This window comes from Myxine glutinosa, chromosome 3, assembly GCF_964187855.1.
Source record: "Myxine glutinosa chromosome 3, kmMyxGlut1.1, whole genome shotgun sequence".
Taxonomy (NCBI): Eukaryota; Metazoa; Chordata; class Myxini; order Myxiniformes; family Myxinidae; genus Myxine; species Myxine glutinosa.
Window position 1 is genome coordinate 110,072,232 of NC_136263.1, and position 17,813 is coordinate 110,090,044.

Sequence of the window (17,813 nt, forward strand, 5' to 3'; positions counted from 1 at the left end):
CGTAACCGCCTCCCTTATAATGGATAAAGTCTTGTCTCCTTCAACTGCTAATCATAGCGGAGCCTAGTTAGGCCCAGAATAAATGTAGTAACCCTATGCTGAACCCTCTTTGTGGCAGCTATGTCCTTCCTCAGAAGTGGTGACCAAAATGGCACACAATATTACAGATGAGACCTTACCAAAATGATGACAGTGAACCACCTCCTTTGATTTAAAATTGATCCCCCTACAAATACAACCTGAAACCTCTAGCTGTGTTGTACTGTCCTGTGTACTTACCACCACTTACCAGGTCTACTTGGCCTCTTTCTGCTTCAATTTCTACACCTCACTGGAATATACCGCCTCTGCACTCGACACATTTTCTCCTTGAAGGTTTCCCATTTCCCTGATGCTGATTGTCCTCTTATTATCTCCGTCCAATCTACAACACCAAGCTCGCTCCTCACACCCTCATGGTTTGCCCCTGAAATCTAATAGCCTTACTCTACTATCATGAACTCCAACTGTTAACAGAATCATTGCGTTAACGTTATGGGCATGTGACCCTAAATGCTCCCCCTACCACTACCCACTTCACTATATTGGGATCATTACTTAAAAGCTGGTCTAACACTGCACCCCAGGCCCCTCCCTCATGAGCTTACCTACAAACTGGGTGAAAAAGGCAATCCTGGAATAGATCTAACACATCCTCATCTACTCTACCCTTTCCCTGTTCTTGGGCCCAATGTATCCCTTGTAAGTTAGAATCCCCCATAATAATCAATACTCTTCCCTTACTACATGCCATTCTGAATTATTCATGTACTCCTCCTTCCTCCTCTTCCCTCACTACAGGAGCCATATAAAAACACCGTACCAGTATATTACTGTTTTGACAATCTCTGGTCTCTCCCCATACATAATCCTCCACATAATTTCCTCCTTAATGTCACCTCTTTCTCTCGATGAAATACTCTTTACCCAGATTGCTATACTAATCCTATTTTCTCCTTCCTATCACACTGATACACCTTGTAACCTTCCAATCCTGCCTTCCGGTTACTCTCCTCATTAAACCATGGCGCATTTACTGCAACTATATCTTACTCCTCGCTATCTACTTTGGCCTCAAGCTCTTCCATATTATTCAAACTCTTGGCATTGGTATAGAATAAGTTCAACTTTTCCCTTCCTGAAATCATATTTTCCTGCCTGGCCTTACCAATCACAATTATATCATCAGTTCCTTCCTTTATAGCGTTCCACCCTCCTCTAACCTTAAAATGCCTGAATTCTTCCTCGATTCCCACCGCAAACTTTGCTGCCCCCTTTCTATTTAGCATTTGTCTATAATTCTGCAAACACCCCTTTTGCCCCCAAAATTATTCTCACTGCCACTTAAATGCAAAACCTTCTTCCCTACACCATTGCCACAGCCATAGGTTGACATCTATCGCTCTTCTGATCATTTAAATTCCATTCCCTAATCTTGGGACAATCACAGAAAACATTACGCATTGCTTTCAGTTGCTCACACAATATCCATTACCTATTTTCCAAAATCTCAGAATTAGCTTTCCCTACATAATTTGCTCCTAGAAACTTCACAACCAAAGTCTTCCTGCTGTGACCCGGTACGATGCCATTTAACCTTCCTTCAATGTCCCTAAACTCCTGCTCCTTTGAAACTGCACAAAACTCGATGTCTATGATCTTTTCTGCAGAATGAAGATTCCACATTTACAGTCACGTGAAAAAGTAAGTACACCCCATGCAAAGTTTTTGCTTTTTCAACATATTTCAACATACAGCTATTTGATCTTCATTTCAACAATATTGATAGATAAAGGTGATATAATATAACAAATATCATGAAACATTTACATTTTGTAGTCCATTGTATAATTTAAATAAACATAAATGCAAATTTCGCATGTGGAAAAAGTAAGTACACCCTTGGCTCTAATAGGTGGTATTTCCCCCTTCAGCAGAAACAACCTCAAGAAGGCGTTTCTTGTAACTGTCTACCAGTCTCTGACATCGACTGGGAGAAATTTTTGCCCACTCCTCCATGCAGAATTCTTTCAGCTGTGCGATGTTTGAGGGGTTTCTTGCATGCACAGCTCGTTTCAAATCCCCCCACAAAATCTCGATTTGATTTAGATCCAGGCTTTGACTTGGCCATTCCAGAACCCTCCATTTCTTTCTTTTCAGCCATTCCTTGGTGGATTTACTGGTATGTTTAGGGTCATTGTCATGTTGCAAGGTCCACCTTCGGTTGAGCTTCAACTTTCCAACAGATGGCCTCACATTATTCTCAAGCACCCTCTGGTACAATGAAGAATTCATAGTGGATTCTATGATGGTGAGCTGCCCAGGCCCTGATGCAGCAAAGCTGCCCCAAACCATAATATTTCCACCACCATGCTTTACAGTTGGTATCAGGTTCTTGTGGTTAAATGCTGTCTTTGGGTTTCGCCAAACATGTCTTCTGGTACTGTGGCCAAATACCTCTACCTTTGACTCATCTGTCCAGAGCACATTGTTCCAGAAGTGCTGGTCTTTGCCTAGGTGTTCATTGGCAAACTTTAGTCTTGCCCTGATGTTCTTTCTCGACAGCAAAGGTTTCCTCCTGGCACACCTCCCATGTAGATCAAATTTGTGCAGCCTCTTTCTAATGGTAGACTCGTGTACTTTGACATCAACAGTGGCAAGAGCTAACTGTAGGTCCCATGATGACATTCTGGGGGTTCTTAGAGACTTCTTTCAGCATCTTGCGGTCTGCTCTCGGGCTGAACTTGCTGGGGCGGCCTGGCCTGAACAAGTTGGCAGTTGTTTGGAATCTTCTCCACTTGTAGATGATCTTCCGGACAGTCGAATGATTGATTTCAAATTGTTTGGAGATCTTTTTAAATTCCTTCCCAGACTCGTAGGCATCTATAACCTTCTTTCTGAAGGCCTCAGAGAGCTCTTTTGATCTAGGCATGGTGACGCCGCACACTTAAACAACAAAGAGCAAACCAAACTAAATGTCTGAGGTTTAAATAAGACAGGTTCCTCCAAGATCCTCTCCAACGATGTTCTAATCATTTGCACCTGAGCTGGTGCACCTGATTCTAATTTTAGGTATTTGAAGTAGTGATAAATGTAGGGGTGTACTTACTTTTTCCACATGCAAAATTTGCATTTATGTTTATTTAAATTATACAATGGACGACATAATGTAAATGTTTCATGATATTTGTTATATTATATCACCTTTATCTATCAATATTGTTGAAATGAAGATCTAATAGCTGTATGTTGAAAAAGTCAAAACTTTACATGGGGTGTACTTACTTTTTCACGTGACTGTACGTGTCATCGTCAACAAAAATAGTTTCCCTGGCCTCATTCCTACCTCTCTCTATTGCTGCACTCTCACCTTGTCTGCACTCGCTACACCCTCACCCCCGCATGAAATTCCTGCAAAGCCACGCCTACTTCATCCAGCTCTTCACCAACCAATCACCCTGTCAAACTCATCTCCACTTTGATCTCCTTCCTCACTCCGTCCATCCTCTGAGATCCATCCTTTTCATTCCCACAATCATCTTGATCCAGTTATTCTCATAGACCTGCAGCCTCTGTTGTTTCTGCTCTGTGATCATGCCATCATCTTCAGACCATTTTCAGTCACGTGAAAAAGTAAGTACACCCCATGTAAAGTTTTGACTTTTTCAACATATGTCAACATACAGCTATTTGATCTTCATTTCAACAATATTGAGAGATAAAGGTGATATAATACAACAAATATCATGAAACATTTACATTTTGTCGTCCATTGTATCTATCTATAATTCCAGTAATCTCTGTGTGTATGTATGTATGTATGTATGTATGTCTGTATGTCTGTGACCGCTGTTTCTCGACAACCACGGGTCCGATATACTTTAAACTTGCAAGGTATATTGCTGGGGACCCGAGGATGTGCCTTTTCAAGGTTTCATATTAATCGGACAAGTAGTTAGCGAGCTATGTCCAAAAAACGATTCAACCAATCAGAGAGCAGCGAGCTATCACGTGTGCCGAACGTGGCGAACAGACTTTGCCTCGGACGGCACATTTGAGAGCGTATTCATTTATTTCACGTTGGCAAACTATGTTGGCGTTAAACTATGTTTTAAAACTAATTAAAACTACTTTGCGATTCTTTCGCTTTCCTGCGCGTTTGTGCACGCTATGGCGATTTCTTTACCAAACTCCGCAAGCCGTTCGCTTTGGACCAAACCATTTCATGTAAATAGAGGGGGGGGATTGTCACCGTACTCGCAAGCTGTTCGCTTTGGACCAAACCATTTCATGTAAATAGAGGGGGGGGGGATTGTCACCGTACTCGCAAGCCGTTCGCTTTGGACCAAACCATTTCATGTAAATAGAGGGGGGGGATATAATTTTAGATATATATATAGTACGGGCATGCCCTAGTAATTTAAATAATCATAAATGCAAATTTCGCATGTGGAAAAAGTAAGTACACCCTTGGCTCGAATAGGTGGTATTGCCCCCTTTGGCAGAAACAACCTCAAGTAGGCATTTCTTATAACTGTCTACCAGTCTCTGACATCGACTGGGAGAAATTTTTGCCCACTCCTGCATGCAGAATTCTTTCAGCTGTGTGATGTTTGAGGGGTTTCTTGCATGCACAGCTCGTTTCAAACCCCCCCACAACATCTCGATGGGAATTAGATCCGGACTTTGACTTGGCCATTCCAGAACCCTCCATTTCTTTCTTTTGAGCCATTCCTTGGTGGATTTACTGGTATGTTTATGGTCATTGTCATGTTGCAAGGTCCACCTTTGGTTGAGCTTCAACTTTCCGACAGATGGCCTCACATTATCTTCAAGCACCCTCTGGTACAATGAAGAATTCATAGTGGATTATATGATGGTGAGCTGCCCAGGCCCTGATGTAGCAAAGCTGCCCCAAACCATTATATTTCCACCACCATGCTTTACAGGTGGTATCAGGTTCTTGTGGTCAAATGCTGGCTTTGGTTTTCGCCAAACATGTCTTCTGGTACTGTGACCAAATAGCTCTACCTTTGACTCATCTGTCTAGAGCACATTGTTTCAGAAGTGCTGGTCTTTGCCTAGATGTTCATTGGCAAACTTTAGTCTTGCCCTGATGTTCTTTCTGGACAGCAAAGGTTTCCTCGATCAAATTTGTGCAGCCTCTTTCTAATGGTAGTCTCGTGCACTTTGACATCAACAGTGGCAAGAGATACCTGTAGGTCCCGTGATGACATTCTGGGGTTCTTAGAGACTTCTTTCAGCATCTTGCGGTCTGCTCTCGGGCTGAACTTGCTGGGGCGGCCTGGCCTGAACAAGTTGGCAGTTGTTTGGAATCTTCTCCACTTGTAGATGATCTTCCGGGCAGTCGAATGATTGATATCAAATTGTTTGGAGAGCTTTTTAAATCCCTTCCAGGACTCGTAGGCATCTATAACCTTCTTTCTGAAGGCCTCAGAGAGCTCTTTTGATCTGGGCATGGTGACGCCGCACACTTCAACAACAAAGAGCAAACCAAACGAAATGTCTGAGGTTTAAATAAGACAGGTTCCTCCAAGATCCTCTCTGACGATGTTCTAATCATTTACACCTGAGCTGGTGCACCTGATTCTAATTTTAGGTATTTGAAGTAGTGATAAATGTAGGGGTGTACTTACTTTTTCCACATGCGAAATTTGCCTATTATGTTTATTTAAATTATACAATGGACTACAAAATGTAAATGTTTCATGATATTTGTTATATTATATCACCTTTATCTATCAATATTGTTGAAATGAAGATCAAATCGCTGTATGTTGAAATATGTTGAAAAAGTCAAAACTTTACACGGGGTGTACTTACTTTTTCACATGACTGTAAGTGACATAGCCAGTATCCAGATCAGAACTCTGCTTTAATCTACATGAATACTGAATCGGCAGCATAACCGGATTGGCTATCTGACCATCAATTTGGCTTTCTACCAGTGATCTACCAGTGATATCCTTTCTTACATTACAAATGTCTGGGCCTCTTCTCTGAGAGATTTTGAGGAATCCTTTGTTGTAGGCCTTGATATCTCAAAAGCCTTTGACAGAGTTTGGCATCGGGGTCTGATATCCAAGCATCCCTCTTTGGGCTTTCCTCCTTCACTCTGCCCTCTCATATCGAGCTTTCTCTCCGACCGCTCTATCTCTGTAATTGTCCATGGCTCAACATCTCCCTCTTTCCCTATCAACAGCGGTGTTCCTCAGGGTTCTGTTCTGTCTCCAACACTCTTCCTTCTTTTTGTCAATGACCTTCTTTCTTCTACAAATAACCAAATGCACTCATATGCTGATGACTCAACGTTGCATTCCTCCATGTTTTTCCCATCTGCCCCATCTTCCCTCAATCGATCTGCATCTCGTTTTATTACAACAACCTCTTTAAATTCGGATTTGGACAAGATTTCCCAATGGGGCAAATGTAATCAGGTTAAATTTAATGCTTCTAAAACTCAATTTCTTCCCTTATCTCTCTCCAAAACTCCTCTCATCTCTCCAATCTCCTTTGAAAGTTCCACAATTACACCATGTGATACAATAAACATGCTAGGTATTACCCTAACTTCAAATCTATCCTGGAATCCACACATTACACAAATAGCTAAATCTGCCTCGAAGAAACTGGGAGTCCTGTTCAGATGTCGAAGATTCTTCTACTCTCAACAGTTGCTTCAACTATATAAAGGATTGATTCGTACTTGTATAGAGTACTGCTCTCACATCTGGGGAGGTTCTAGCTCCACATACTTACTGGATAGAATTGAATTAAAAGTAATTCGACTTATCAACTCTCCCAATCTGACCTCAAAACTTGACCCGCTCAAATTACGTCGCAAAGTTGGCTCTCTTTCTCTTTTCTACAAATATTACTTTGGTTTTTGCTCCCAAGAACTTGCTGCTTGTGCACCTCCACCATTAGCGAGACCACGGAATACTCGACAAGCCACTACATCTCATGATTATCGTGTGGCCATTGGCGTCTCAAGGGTGGGCCGCTATGATGTTTGTTTCTTCCCCTTCACTGTCAAACTCTGGAACTCTTTATCTTCACATGTCTTTCCAAACACTTATGATCTTCCCCTTTTCAAAAAGCAGAATCTCTGCTTTCTCAAAAACTCTTCGACTATTCTCTCCTTCTTTACTTTTCTATCAATGCAGCTCTTTTATTTGGCCTGGTCTCGATGAGGACGACATAGTCTGTGCCTGGAGCCTTCTACATTAAAAAAAAATAAAAAAAATAACCACTCCTCATAAATGATGCAACCGTCAGATCAAAGTTATAACATTATGTTGGAGAAATAACATTTTTCAGTACTCCAGGGTACGACGTAGTATATTTTAAGGCCACGGTACTGGCTCACGAAAGGTCCACTGTGCAATAGTATCCCATGGCACCAAACTGGAATTGGCCATTACAATTGTCTCAAATTCCAACAGATTTAGAAAATAATTCATCTTTTAAATAAAAAATTGATACGATATAAAAAATTGATAATTGAAAAATTGAATCCTCTTTAATACATGGAAAATAAAAATTTTTCCAATCCAATGAGACATGTACCCAAGGATGGAGAACACATTGAAAAGTAATGGGAGCATCATTTTTGTAATATACACAGGCTAATTTACGAGTATAAACAAAACCCCAGCTGAGATTTGAAGCCTCATAAGAGCAATTGACTGCTGGGTTTGGCATCCGAGAGCGAATAGTTCAAAAAGGAGAAATAAATAATAACATTTCCACTTTTTGGTAATTTCATACATGCATTAAGTAAATTACGATATGATGCAAAGTATAGCAGACGTGCTGTTTAATGTCGCATGCCTCCAAAAGAGGAAGGCATGTCTGTTCAAATGGAATCGTTGGGAGTTCCACGGTTGGTATTAAGGAATATCTTATGAAAACACATTGCATTTACTAATTGATCGGTATGAATTTAGTGGCAGCGGCAATCTTAAAGTAAGTACGGCACCCCCACCACGGAATGTAGATGGACGTTATGTTGTCACCAATGTTTATCTGTCTGTTTGTCTGTGAGCTGGATATCTCAAAACCTTATGGACTGATTTGGATGAAACTTTATGCACAGGTTGGGTGTGTGACAAGGATGAATCGATTCGATTTTGGTGAAGATCCGGATCCGGATACGAGAATTTGTACCTCTGCCACGGAAGATGGATGGAGGTTATGTTTTCACCCCTGTCTGTTTGTACTGTGAACAAGATATCTCAAAAAGTTGTGGACGGATTAGGCCAAAATTTGGCGGAGAGGTATTGAGTGTGGCAAGGACGAAATGATTAGATTTTGATTAAGATCCGGATTCGGATCCGGCTAGTAGAATTTTTTTTACGTGATTCCTCACCATTGGGAGATCGGGCCAAAAACGATATATAGCACAATATCTCAAAAAGTTAAAGACGGATTAGGCCGGAATTTGATGAGAGGTTGCGTATGTCAAAAGGAAGAAATGATTAAATTTTGGTGAAGAACCGGATTCGGATCTGGCTGCTAGAATTTTAAAAGTTGTTTTTCACCATTGAGTGATAAGGCTAAAACCGATACATAGTACTATATCTCAAAAGGTTGTGGACGGATGTGGCCGAAACTTGGTGGACAGGATGTGTGTGTGACAAGGGCGAATTGGTTCGATGTTGGTGAAGATCTGAATATGGATTCGGATACGAGAATTATTTAGATTTTTAAAGTGATTCTTTACCATTGAGAGATCGAGCGAAAAGCGATAAATACAACATGATATTTTATAAAGTTGTGGACGAGTTATGACTAAACGAGGTGGACAACTTGGTTAGGTGACAAGAACAAGCCGATTAGATTTTGGTCCAGGTCCGAATCCAGATACGGCCTATCAGTGGGACACAAAACATAAACTATTCAGCCTGGCTGAGATATGTGCTCTACCGAGTGCTGTTCTAGTTATTGTCCCCCGTCGCACCGCGGAGCGAAAGGTGGACTATGGTTTTCCCCTCCGTCCGTGTGTCCGTCCGCCGCCCGTCCGTCCATGCGTGCGTGCGTGCATACGTGCGTGAAGGACCGCATTCGAATTTGGTGTGTGGGTGCAACCCACGGCAAAATCCAAGATGGCCGCCGCCATGTATGTCTGACGCCATGTATGTCTGAACCTTGTGAGCGGAATATCTTGAAAAATAAGCGAAGTACCAACTTCTAATCTGGTGTGTGGGTGTATTCAGGCATAAGGAAGAACGCCGTTTAAAATTGGGTCGCCACGTCAAAATCCAAGATGGCCGCCATCATATATATGTCTGAACCTTGTGAGCGGAATATCTTTAAAAATAAGCGAAGTACCAACTTCTAATCTAGTGTGTGGGTGTATCTAGGCATAAGGAAGAACGCCGTTTAAAATTGGGTCGCCATGTCAAAATCCAAGATGGCCGCCATCATATATATGTCTGAACCTTGTGAGCGGAATATCTTTAAAAATAAGTGAAGTACCAACTTCTAATCTAGTGTGTGGGTGTATCTAGGCATAAGGAAGAACGCTATTGCAAATTGGGTCGCCACATCAAAATCCAAGATGGCCGCCTTGCGTCTTCCACTTTGTCAACTCACATCACTTCACCGATGGGGGACCTAGGCGTAACGCTTGTTAGCCTTTAATTTATGGCTGGTCTTGTAAATCATCAAAAATTACCCAAACACAAAATGTATTCATAAACTGGAAAGTGTTGAAGGTATTATCAATACCTGAGTGGCATTTTGACCAGAGGAATTCAAAACAAAATAGGAAAAAGTCAAACCCTTAAGGTGAACATGCATGAACTTTCAAGATTTGAGAATTACTCGATCTGCTCAATAATATCTGTAATCGCATTCGCACAACCGTGTCTTCTGCTTTCACGGCCTCAATTAGTCCCACCTTCCTGGGGGGTCAGCTGGGGAATGTTTTAGGCCCAAGTCTTTCAAAAATCTGCTGGTCAGGCCTGAAGGTGATTTGGGCAGGAAATTGTCATTTGTTCTGGGTGCTGGCGATAACCTGCCTACATTTCACAAAGGACACGGTGTAATCTTTAATGTCCAACAACGATCAGTGCTGAAAGACATGTCATCCACTGTAACATCCTTCTGATAGAGGGTCCACACATTGATGCCTCTCCCTACATGTGAAACACCTGGGCCGAGATTCTAACCCAGACTAAATAGCACCGAAGGGAGTGCGCACACCTCCAAATTGTCCTGCCAGCCCATTTAGAAACGTACTATTATGCAATAAATACAACTTTTTTGATAGATACCCGCATGTCAGTTGGTGAAAATACTTGTTTCTATAGCAAATGGAAATCCAACAGCACTCATATGCATCACTCTTCTTTATTCTGAATCCACTACTTTGCAATTTCCCAAGATCTTGAACCCAATTAAGTGAAGTTTCGAAACACCAAAGTTCAAATCGTAGAATTTTCAAGAGCGCAACGATGAATGCTCTCAAAGAATCTCGGTCGTATTGGAAGTATCATTGCGAAACAATTGCTTTGAATTTCATGGAAATAACCCTGCAGCACATCCAATCAGGCACCAACAAAATGAGCGTGCTCTTGTATTTGTTGTTGAGATTTAAAAGCCCATCTATCCAAAAGTTAATGCAAAGCCAAGCACTGACTAAAAAGGGAATCAAAGGGAAAAAATTAATGTCTTCCCAGAATATTGAAAGAACTACTTTCTTTGAGGAGCTTCATTCCAATACTACATTGTTACGGCCACTCTTCCTCAGTGACGGTTGCGCCACCCAAGGGTAGGGGATGAAAATGTCCTCACTCTCCACATTTGGCAGGTTAATTTGGCACAAATCCGCATTTAAGAACACACGACTGTGGCAAATCTGCCAACAGGAATAGCCGAGCTTTCTTGTCGGAGATCTGCTATTAAAATGGCAGCCCTTTGTGTGCGAACCCAATGTGTCTGACTAATGGCCTATTATCCATGTGCTAAAGGCGTCTTAACGGCCCATTATCTATGTGCTGTACAGCACACCCTTGGAACCACATCAGCTCAAATAAATAATCACTTAACCAATTCACTCAGGGAGGACGAAACTGACAGAAGGGAGGAAAAGACAAAAAAATAAAACCTGTGGCGTGAATAGGCCCTGCTCACATGCGGTCTCGTAGCCAATCGGGCCAGCATGCTACGGTCTGGGCTGGCTCGTCCTTATAGGGCGTTTCATAAAATCATGAACCATCACCAGCACACCACGTCTCACGAGCAGTCCTTTAGCTATGCACAGCGAAGAGAGCGCCAACGAATAGAGAGAGCCAGTAAGGGACCCGTAACCAGCAGCAACCACCAGGGAGAGGGACACGCCAGTCACAAGAGATGGAAAACGGCTTTGTGTTCCGCACTTTTATAACCCCACGTGCAGGGAGTGAAGGGGAGGGTGGTGGTTTAGGGGCATGGAACAATCTGTGGCGCATGCTCATTGGCCACGAAGTGGGGGAACCACATCGACCTCTCCGGTGACCTTTGTCCAACTTTTCCATCGATCATGGTTGTACTGATTGCTGCAGGATATGGAAAATTACACAAAGACAGATATACAGTAGGGAATATTGAAGAATGTAGGAAGGGAGGGAGAAGGCCGGGCTTAAGATACAGGAGGGGCAACTATATCTCTTTCTAAACACGTGCTCGACACATTTGATTGAATGCAGGAATCACATCACACTTATTCGAACATGCGCTATGAAATAACTATTCTAATCTCCGCTCCATTTTCCCCCTATGCCAGATCGGTATCAATATCAAGGGGAAACAGTATCTCTATCGAAATTCTCTCTGGTTTGTACACAGAGTTGGAAATTGATGAGAGTTGCAAGTGTTGGAAGCTGCTGTAATTGTGCTGTTCATATCCACACACCTTTTATTTATGAGTTACAGATACTGGACACCTATCAACGATGGGTGATGGGATGGAATAGCATTTGATAGAAATTGTAGGCCATAGAACAATAACACCAATAATCCCATAAAACCACCTTTAGAGGCCATTTTTCCCCGCAAAGCGGGGGTTGGCCTTTTTCGGGAGCCGTGGTTGTTGTTGTTTTTCGGTCCCCTTTTTGGAGCAATGTTTTACGGCCGGATGCCCTTCCTGACGCCAACCATTTTTGCCGCCTTTAACGACAAACAGGGAATTACCAGTGAGCTGGTACTCAATTAGCCGACCTCGGAAGGATGACAGGCTGAGTCAACCCCCCTGGCGTTAATTCAGCGATCGACCGGGATTTGAACCCAGGATCCTAGGATCCTAAGCCGGCACCCTAGCCGCTAGCCCAACACCAGGGTTAGATAATCCCATGACAAAGGTAAATATCCCATGACAAATATCCCATGACATAAATATCCCATAAAATAATCCCATGACAAAGGTAAATAAATGCGTTAAGTACCAATCCCTTAAGGTTAGGCTTGAAGCGATTTCCACCGGAATTCTGTGATGTCAACCAGCATGGCGAACACTGATAAAAGTTTACTTTTGACTTGGCCAACCAGAAAAAAATTCGAAGTTGAATTTAGATGCCTTAAGCAGCATTATAAGACTGTTATTTATGCATGCAGAGTTTGATAAGGATGCACAAAGGAATCAGAGAGGACATGAGAATCATAACAGACAAAGGGACAGGCACCATCCTTTTATTCATAGAGATAGATAAGGACATTAAAACAATAATTAGGGAATTGTTCCACAATGCTATTTAATGGTGTAATTAAAAATAAATTCTATTTGCCTGGAGGATTTGCAAAGTACAGAGTAACACTTACAGGCAAACCTGAAATGTAATTTATGGATGAAAGGCATGATGATGAAACATTCCATCGATTGTTCTGCGGGATATACAATCATATGAGCAATATGGCAAAAGTTCCTCTTTAAAGTAATTACCTCCGCCGCCGAAGGTGGATGGAGGTTATGTTTTCACCCCTGTTTGTCTGTCTGTTTGACTGTGAACAAGTTATCTCAAAAAGTTGTGGACGGACTGGGACGAAATTTGGCAGAGAGGTAGTGTATGAGACAAGAACGAAATGATTATATTTTGGTGAAGATCCGGATTCTGATCCGGCTACTAGAATTTTTAACTGATTCTTCACCATTGGGAGATTGGGCCAAAAACGATACAAAAGCAGGATATCTCAAAAAGTTATGGACGGATTTGGACGAAACCTGGTAGACAAGTTGCCTATGTGGCAAGGAAGACTTGATTCAATTTTGGTGAATATTCGAATCTGTATCCGGATAAGATAATTTGCAAGTGATTTTTCACCTTTGAGTAATAGGGGCATCGGGCTAAAACCAACATATAGCAGGATATCTCAAAAAGTTATGGACGGATTTGGACGAAATCTGGTGGACGGTTTGGGTGTGTGGCAAGACCAAATCGATACGATTTTGGTGAAAATCTGAATATAGATTCGGCTACGATATTTATTTAATTTTCTTAAGTGATTCTTTACCATTGAAGGATCGTGCTGAAACCGACGTATAACATGATATTTAAAAAGAGTTGTGGACGAATTATAACAAAACTTGGGGATGAGTTGGCTGGGTGTCAAGAACAAGCCGATTCGATTTTGGTTCTGGTCTGAATCCAGATCCGGCCTATCATTGGGATACAAAACGTAAACTGTTCGGCCTGGCGGAGGTATGCGCTCTACCGAGTGCCGTTCTAGTAGATGGTATGTTTCGTCATACAAGGATGGGAAGTGAAATAAATGCAATAATAATTAGAATGTAGAAATTCTCCATTTTGGAAAGATGCATCTTTCTTTCACTGCAATGAGTACAGCCAGTTAAAACTTGACAAATAAAATAAGAGACGAGGGTGTGTGTTATACCCACATATGCACTGAGGGATCACAAAAGAGCTGCAAACAAGATACTCACATTTGGCTGAGACAAGATGGCATTTTTTTTCAATAAAATTATAATTACCAGGGAAAAAAGAAAACGATAAATTTCTCTAATTCATACATGCAAGTACGTACTTGTAAATTGAAAAGTAGAAAAGCGTTGGAGCGTCTTGGACTATACAAGGATATGCCAGGAACTTAGACAGAGTCGGAAGCCATTTGGCCAATCATACATGTGCTTTATCAACACCACATTAACGAAACAAGAATGGCACCCGGAAGAGCACGTACCTCTGCCAGGCTGAACAGTTTACGTTTTGTATCATCTGGGCCTGAACAAAAATCCAACCGGCTTGTGCTTGTCACCTACCCAACTCCAAACAGGTTTCTTCCAAATCCGAGAAGCCCTATCACTTAATGGTGAAGAATCACTTAAAAATGCTATTATCTGGATCCGGATCTTCAACAAAATCTAATCAATTCATCATTGTCACGCACACAACCTGTCCACCAGGTTTGGGCCGAATACATCCACAACGTTTTGAGACATCTTGCTCACAGACAAGTAAACAGACAAACAAACAGACAAATGAAAAATCGGTCAGAGACCGAGGGCTTGCCGGATGTACTTTTTTAATCGGCCATTTTGGATCATGTGTTTTCTAAACTAATTTATTCCTAGATTATGCTCAAGAAATTTCATCTTGATCGGATGAAGTTTTGTACTTGTCGAATTACGACGTCCTAATGGAGGCACCTATGACATCATCATTAACATATTTTATTCCCCATGGAGAGTTCTTTACAATGAGCCATGTCTCAATTTTTTCTAGTCAGCACTTTCGGAGATATAGAGGTGCAAAGTTTTTCCGTTTTTCCAAGATGGCGGCCGAACCACGTGACCCATGACGTAATCATTTATTTTTTTTTCTCCACCAGTTTATGCTGACATGGCGCTCAAGAAATTGCATCTTGATTGGATGGAGTTTTGTACTTGTCGAATTATGACGTCATAATGGAGGCCTTGGGCATAGAGAGTTAAAAATTTGGCACAGTCTATTCCAGGGCAAGGCAAATATGTGTGTAAAGTATGGCGATTCTATGTGCAACGGTGGTGTAGACGAAGTACTGCGCACAAACAGACAGCCAAACCAACCAACCAACATACTTGCTGGAATCTATTCCGGCAAGTAACAAACAGAAATGGGTGAAAACATAACCTCCGTCCACCTTCGGTGGTGGAGATAATCAATGAGTTTATCAACTTAATTTCACAGAGGGAATGGTGCAGGGGACGGGGGCAATGGGGGGGGGGGGGGGGAGCATGGGGGGGGGGGAGGCAGATGGGGGAGGCACAAAGACATCACCAATGTGTTTTCTAAAATCTCATTGGTAGGGATTAGGGGGGTTTTAGGGTGAGGAATAGACAACCAGACCCCACATTCACGTTTTACGGAGACCCTCATACAGACATCACAATCACTTCACAGTTATATAAATCATCGATAATCATACCTAAGCTACCCACATGTCCTGACGATGCTCATATACTCCTCCATCCCCCTGCCCCCATGCTTCTCGTACGAGGAAGAATATCTAATTTGTACAGCTTTTTGCATATTCCTCATACAATGCATATAGGACATTTTGACACAAGAAGATAAAAGTATGAATCACAGCTAATGTCAAGCAGATTACTGACTGCTTATAAGCCTGCATAATTTGTTAACCATCATGCCTGACTATCACGTTTTTATCCAGCCAAATTTGCCAGATGTAACACCTGAAAAAGCCTGGTGTTGGCTTAGCGGTTATGGTGCCGGCTTGGGATCCTAGGATCCTGGGTTCGAATCCCGGTCGATCGCTGAATTAACGCCAGATGGGTTGACTCAGCCTGTCATCCTTCCGAGGTCGGCAAATTGAGTACCAGTTCACTGGTAATTCCCTGCGTGTCACAAGAGGCGACTAACAGGGTTAGCGGCAGGAAGGGCATCCGGCCATAAAACATTGCTTCAAAAAGGGGACCACGGTGCCCAAAAAAGGACCAACCCCTGCCCTGTGGGGAAAAATGGCCTCTAAAGGTGGTTCTAACACCTGAAAAAGCTGTCCAAACTAGCCTTTTCTCCTTGTGCCTAAAGAAATAAATCCGAAGAATACAACCACAACAAAACGCCTCTACCCATTCAATTTACGAGGGATTGGGTTCTTTACAATATCCTTACTGCACGATTTTTGACATTTCCACTTTTCTTCACCTTCATTTGATAACATCGATTCGTCTTTATTCTTCAATCGAAAATCCCTCCCAGCGGTTGATAACAAAGCAAAGCGGTAAACTTTCTCCGCACGGCAATCGCATCTGCCCATCTTGCTATCGAAACCGACACGGCACTGCATCATTATTCCTGCCATGATTCTCAGATGCACTGCCTCGATTATAGCAAAGCATAAATATGAACGAATATCCGGGCCTTCACGCATAAAGGGCTCAACTAATATAGCTGGAGACCTCTGTTTCTGCAAAAAATACAAACAGAGACTGAGATTTTTTTGCTTTGGATGGATTCGTTGAGTCAGTCGCAGTTTTATAATGATGAGAATTATTCCAAACCAAGGGAGGCGTGGGATTGGTTCCTTGAGTCAGCTGCTGGGTTAACTACTATTTATTTAATAGCTCCAATTAAATTCCTACCTTCTTGATGGGTCGAGCCTGGTGTTGGCTTAGCGGTTAGGGTGCCGGCTTGGGATTCCTAGGATCCTGGGTTCGAATCCCGGTCGATCGCTGAATTAACGCCAAGGGGGTTGACTCAGCCTGTCATCCTTCTGAAGTCGACAAATTGAGTACCAGTTCACTGTTAAATCCCTGCGTGTCATAAGAGGCGACTAACAGGGTTGGTGGCAGGAAGGGCATCCGGCCATAAAACATTGATTCAAAAAGGGGGAAAATGGGGGGGAAATTGGGGGGAAATGGGCTCAGCGGGGGAAAATTGGGGGGAAATGGGCTCAGCGGGGAAAAATGGCCTCCAAAGGCGGTTCTTCCTGATGGGTCGGCTGGGGAAAGTTTTGGGCCAAATCTTTCATGAACATGCTGGCCATGCCTGATGTTCGACTGCAACTGGCTAGCACAGGAATTTGCAATTTGTTCAGGATGCTAGTGATAACTCAGCTACTCTTCGCAAAATAAACTGGAGAATCTATCACGTCTACCAGCTTATGCTAGCAGACAGGGACCTCCGTCTCAATGTCGATCCAAAGGATGGCTGGCTCACTCTCTGATGTATCACCCTGCCCATGAAGCACCAAATCGACAGTTAATAATCTGTCTGGAAGTGAAATCCAGGCTAATAAGGTCAAATATACAGTCACGTGAAAAAGTAAGTACACCCCATGTAAAGTTTTGACTTTTTCAACATATTTCAACATACAGCTATTTGATCTTCATTTCAACAATATTGATAGATAAAGGTGATATAATATAACAAATATCATGAAACATTTACATTTTGTAGTCCCTGGTGTTGGGCTAGCGGCTAGGGTGCCGGCTTAAGATACCTAGGATCCTGGGTTCGAATCCCGGTCAATCGCTGAATTAACGCCAGGGGGGTTGACTCAGCCTGTCATCCTTCCGAGGTCGGCAAATTGAGTACCAGTTCACTGGTAATTCCCTGCTTGTCGTTAAAGGCGGCAAAAAGGGTTGGCGTCAGGAAGGGCATCCGGCCGCAAAACATCGCTTCAAAAAGGGGACCGAAAAACAACAACAACCACAGTTCCCGAAAAAGGCCAACCCCCGCTTGCGGGGAAAAATGGCCTCTAAAGGTGGTTGTATTTACATTTTGTAGTCCATTGTATAATTTAAATAAGCATAA

General features: G+C 42.4%; 1 protein-coding gene across 2 annotated transcripts in view; it reads right to left on the reverse strand.

Moving 5' to 3' along the window:
- SYT1 (synaptotagmin 1) overlaps nucleotides 1–17,813 on the reverse strand; it is a 730,486-nt gene that overhangs the window by 277,202 nt on the left and 435,471 nt on the right. The window lies entirely within an intron of this gene.